The sequence below is a fragment of the Miniopterus natalensis genome, chromosome 14, assembly GCF_054644295.1.
Source record: "Miniopterus natalensis isolate mMinNat1 chromosome 14, mMinNat1.hap1, whole genome shotgun sequence".
Taxonomy (NCBI): domain Eukaryota; kingdom Metazoa; phylum Chordata; class Mammalia; order Chiroptera; family Miniopteridae; genus Miniopterus; species Miniopterus natalensis.
The window spans coordinates 12,755,239-12,760,449 of record NC_142094.1 but is presented as its reverse complement, the minus strand read 5'-3'; the positions used below and the strand labels follow the sequence as shown (position 1 = coordinate 12,760,449).

The 5,211-nt window shown below is 43.9% G+C and overlaps 1 pseudogene; it reads left to right on the top strand.

Moving 5' to 3' along the window:
• Nucleotides 1-213: 213 nt before the first annotated feature.
• Nucleotides 214-772, top strand: LOC107523866 (large ribosomal subunit protein uL6 pseudogene; annotated as a pseudogene).
• Nucleotides 773-5,211: the final 4,439 nt, after the last annotated feature.

Below are 5,211 nucleotides of genomic sequence, written 5' to 3'. Positions count from 1 at the left end.
ACAGGGGATCAGAGCACTACTTGTCCAATGTAATAATAACAATAGTTCTTTTGAACTTACATCATAATGAACATAATGTTCCGTGGATAGAATTCCCAGAGCTCATCTTAGCTTTTTCAGAGGTCAAAAGTGAGGTAGACCTACAGCAATACTCATAATTTTAGGTGATCTTCAAAATGATTCCAATTTGTCTATGCCGCACCTACTGTGAGGATGAAGACCCTTCTCAGCAATCAGACTGTCGACGCCCCAGAAAATATGGACCTCACTCTGAAGGGACACACAGTTATTGTGAAGGGCCCCAGAGGCACCTTGTGGAGGGACTTCAACCACATCACTCTATTTGGAAAGAAAAAGAAGGGGCTCTGGGTGGACAAATGGTGGGGAAATAGAAAGGAACTGGCACGGTTCGCACCATCTGCTCTCATGTCCAGAACATGATCCAGGGTGTAACCCTGGCCTTCCCTTAGAAGATGAGGCCTGGGGACGCTCACTTCCCCAATAACGTCGTTTAGGAGAATGGTTCTCTTGTAGAAATAGAAATTTATTGGGTGAGAAGTACATTCTCAGAGTTCGGATGAGATCAGGCGTTGCTTGGTCAGTATCTGAAGCCCAGAAAGATGAGTTGATTCTTGAAGGAAAGAGCATTGAACTTGTATCAAATTCAGCTGCTTTGATTCAGCAAGCCCCAGCAGTTGAAAACAAAGATATCAGAACATTTTGGATGGTACTTAAGTCTCTGAAAAAGGAACAGTTCAGCATGAACTGCTGAACAAGTTCTAAGTTGTCCAACTATAGAAACAGCAAGATGCCAGACGATCCCTCAGACATATTTGTGATATTTTAAAGATTCAACAAAAGCAGTGTATTGAAAAATAAAAATGGTTGCATTTTTCTGAGATTTTTAAGGTTTCCGTATACTATCCCAAGCCTTCATCAACTTTACCAAGAACAATCTAGTCATCTTTCCTATTGTGCTCCTGACCCCCTTGCAGGCAGGCATCCTCAGCCAGGCTTTTCACCATCGCTGCTTGAATCTTGCTAAATTCAGCCATACAGATCCGCTTTGAGTGATTTAGGCCAGAGATCACCATTACCAGCCTCTCAGACTCACTTCTCATTCCTAGCCCCACTCCCATCCTCTGACAATGTGCATAGGAACCCCTCCCCCCCAAAAAAGTCAACACTCATTTGTTAAGGTATGTAACTATTTATCTCAGCAGCATTCCTGTGTGTTTCTCCGGTGCTTGGGGCTGTTGCATCATATACCAGGCAAGAACAAAGACTGGAAAGGAGTGATGACTTACACGGGAAGACTGCCGTAAAATCTATAGGGTGGAAACTGGAACTCACTTAGAATTACCTGTGCACCGGGCAGGATGAGCAGAGCCTGTCCGGCGCTGTGTGCATCACTTTCCTCATAGCGCCTTTGAAGGGAAGGCTGCATAAGGTGGCTCCTGGGAGTGCTGACCATAGGGCCCCGCACAGGGCGGGCCGGCATCTCTCTCCCACTCTCACGGCACTTCCACAGGAAGGAGACGGGCTTAGCTACAGGCTGGAAAGTCCTGGCCCATTGACGCAACAAGCACGGGACCTATGTAACTCAGGCTAGGCGGCTGAAATCAAAATGTCTCCCCTGGCTTGGCCAACATCACGCTTTTGAATTGGAGAGCAGGATTAACCAAGGTGGGCAGGAACTGGCTCTTAGGACAGTGTGGAGCACAGCTCTGCGGCCGGCCAGGTAAACACAGTGTCGGCCAAGAGGCCGGGGAGGCGGCGCATCCCCCGGGCAGGGGGTGCGGAGAAAACGCAGAGTTGAAGTCCGCAGCTGTCCCGGGAATTTCTGAGCTGCTGGCCAATTGCTGATGCTACGCTGAGTCCCAGAACAGAAAACCAAGACCGAGGTGTAGATTCTCTTTGGTAAGTGCCTTTCATCTAGCGTATTTTGGTGAAATGCAAACATATTTTCATATAAAAAGTGTATTCCTTATTTTGCACAACCTCTCTTTCTGTCTCTCTCGTTCTCTGTCTCTGTCTCTCTTCCTCTGTCTGTCTGTCTGTCTCTCTCTCTCCGCCCTTCCCTCGATCTCTTCATAGCCTTCATCTTTCACTGGCACCATGAGTCATGCATGGCCCCTCTCAGGACTACAGACAGTAATTGATTTCTCTCCACAGTGACTTCAGGGGCTTCTTTCATAATCCTTAAGCTCCCAAACTCACTTCTTCCTCACTTTCAGATAAAAGCACACCTCTTGCTTTACTAACATAACTGAAGTTTGGGGGAAACAGCCAGTGGTTATCTAGATCAGAGACTACCATTACCAGTCTTTCAGACTCGGTCCTCACCCCAATCTTCACTCTGTTCTTCTTATTGTTTGACAACTGATTTAACCCAAATACAGAAATGAAACTGCAGATGCTATATCATGTTACTCAAGGTTAAGCTGCCCTTTCTCCCCCTCCCCCCCCCTCAATTGTGCAATAAAGAATTTGGGAAAAGTATTTAAAGAACATTATTCTTATATCCTTCCCATGAAGAAATGCATAACATTTGCTAATGTAATTAATAGTCAGCTGGACTTGGTGCAAGTCCTGGCATTAGCATCTTCTACCTGTGGCTTAACCTCTCTGACCTCCAGTGTTCTCGTCTTCAAAGTGGCAAAAATGATAACCCATTTCACAAAGTAGTGCATTCAGTCCAATATACTTATTGCACCAAGCCTAGGTCAGGCTCTCTTCTCAGCCCCTTACCTGGTTTAACTCAATTTATCCCATAATAGTATTCAAGAGAGGTATTATTGTAATTCTTATTTTGCAGATGGATAAATGACATAAGAGCTGGGACAGTGACCAATGCTGCAGTGCAGGGTGCGGCAGTGAGTCAGGGTTGCAGCCTGCGGCTTGGGCTCCGCATGTAAGCAGACACCCCTGTCTGAATTCTGCGCCCGCACCTTGGGGTGGCACCGCTCTCGGCAGCCGCATGGCTCTGATGCTGTGCGGTGGAAAACATGCTGAGGCATGCACTGGGACAGTTTAAAGCACATTGACCCCTCGCTGGCCCGATAAATATCTCACGAGCTAAACAATCATTTTAGAAATAGCCACTCTCTTGCAAGAGGCGTCAGGAGGAGATGAATGAGGAGGCGGTGCTGCAGTTCCCATCTCCCTCCAGCCAGCTTTTGGGCAGAGAGAGAGGGGCTCTCACATGACCGCCCTGCTAGTTGGTTTTATTATCTCAAATTAATAGGGGAAATACCCGAGACTCTAAAATAGTAAATTCATTTGCCCAAGGTCACCGGTAAAATAAGTAGTAGTTACATTTCTAATTTTGTTCTAACTCCGAAGAACACTCTTTTCACTGAGGCGCCTTACATGGTTGTGCTCGTCTTAAGGATGCTCACTGGCCACTCTGAGCTCTTCACTTCATGGTATATAATGAGTCTGCCTCTGCATCGGGTGAAGCTATTTTTCATTTATTTGTTTTCTTACTTCTGTTTTCCTTAGGCTGTTATTATTATTTAGGCTCCTGGACACAGAGATATTGACAGTAAGGAGGAGGTGTTACATAATTTGTGACAAGTGATTTGCTTTATATAAAATACAATGTGTTTAGTAAATGCACAAATGAGTAAGAGCTGATTGTGAATCCACTGATGATGGAAGAGCAACGTAGCATAATAAATCAGGAAGATCACCAAATCTCTAGTCATTTTCTAGACTGAGTAGTTTCATTAAGAAATCTTGCAACTTTGGATAAATTATACCATTTCACTGTGTCTCCATTGCATCAACTGTAAAATAAAACTATTATTTCAACTTTTTATGCCAGAAATTGGTATATGGAATGGACAGTGGGGTCACTATTACATAAAAAGCCAATTTTAAAAAATGGTCCTGTGCAGTAATTTCAAAGCGTGCACAGTTGCTCTCTGATCTACTTGATTCCCGCTGTGTGAGTAGGATCCAGAAAAAGATTTTATGACAAAGTGACAGGAGGCAAGATGTAAAGAACGACAGATATTAATGTGACAAGTCAGGGAGGACAGAAGACATTCCAGAAGAAAGAATATGTTTTGGGACCCTGAGAGACAAAGGACACAGCTGCATTCAAGGACCAGAGAGAAGCCCAGTGTGGTCATGCTGGAAAGACTGACACACTTTCTGAGGCAGGCAGGAGCAAGTTCCTCCAGGAACTTAGCGGTTATATTAAGATAATTTTTTCATTCTCCCAAGAAGAAGATAAAATTCTTGAAAGATTGTAAAATAGAGATTTTTTTTTTTTTAAAGAGCTTTCTGGCTGCACTAATGATCATAGATTGCAGAAATATAACAACGGATGCAAGGAGATCAGTCGAAATTCTGTGGCTGTTTAAAACCTGGAGGTGAAAGTGGAGCTAGGAAAAAAAAAATTCAGGTGATTTGCAACTTAGGGAGAAAATTAAGCAGTAATTCTGATGGGATATGGTAATTGAAATGTGCTGATGAAGGGAGAAAGTGTTAAAGATAAATCCCAAATGTCTGGCTCACATCATTCAGACAGAGGCAAGCCAGTTCAGTCCCAAATTATCCATCAGGCTCAGTGGGTGTAGTGTCTAGGGCCCACAAAAGTGATTTAATTATTTTCAAATCATAAAAGCAAAGTGAACCTTTAGTTCAAAAAAGTGCTTAGATATGTAATATTAATAAATCCAACTTTATACCAGTGCAGTAAAATGTAATATTTAATAATTTTATGGAAGCAAAATACCTGGGGCCCATGAAAGTTATAACATGACCCTGGGTCTGTTGTCACTGAGACCGAAACTGGAGGCTGAGGAGTTGAGTGCCGAGGACCGAGACAGTGCAGTGCAGGTCAGCTCTGACATCAGGTCAAGTTTTTGAGGGATCTGTGAAACATCCAAGTGTAAATGAGATAAAGTCCTTTAGCTATACAACTTAAAAACTACTATGGTGTTCTCAATGTCAAAAGCATGAAGCAAGGTTGGATTTGGGGCCACAAAGTATGAATTTCAGTTCCAGCTCCACCACTGTGGTGGGCTTTTATTATTCTGACTGCACAAAATAACCCCTTCTTTCTTCCAAGAAATGTTTCAAAACATGTGATTGTATGAGTAGGGCGGCGGCCCTACTCCTGCTGCAGCGAGGGGATGCCTGACCCAAATGAGCCAGTCAGAGCCCACTTGTAGGACATAGTATCTAAAGGTGACTGGG